Here is a 302-nt window from a genome sequence, read left to right on the forward strand (position 1 = left end):
GACAAAACCCCCCACACAAAACCACAACAGAGGAAAATAATAGTGTAGCTAGGGTGGACTTCTCTGGTCAGCAGTCGAAAGAAGGGGGTTAAAAAATAAAGATTTTGTGAATGAGCAAAATAACTATCTGTAAGGAAGGCAAGAACGCAATACTTCAATAAGGGAGGAAGGTTTTTCTGAAGTTGATAGGGAGAAAAAAAGATCGTGGGCTTGAGGCTAGATGTATTAAAACATCAGATTATCATACAAATCTTGGAGATCACAAACACTTCAGTTTTATTGGAAGCTTGTTGCTTTTCCCT

This window comes from Pterocles gutturalis, unplaced genomic scaffold (genome assembly GCF_000699245.1).
Source record: "Pterocles gutturalis isolate BGI_N339 unplaced genomic scaffold, ASM69924v1 scaffold1464, whole genome shotgun sequence".
Taxonomy (NCBI): domain Eukaryota; kingdom Metazoa; phylum Chordata; class Aves; order Pterocliformes; family Pteroclidae; genus Pterocles; species Pterocles gutturalis.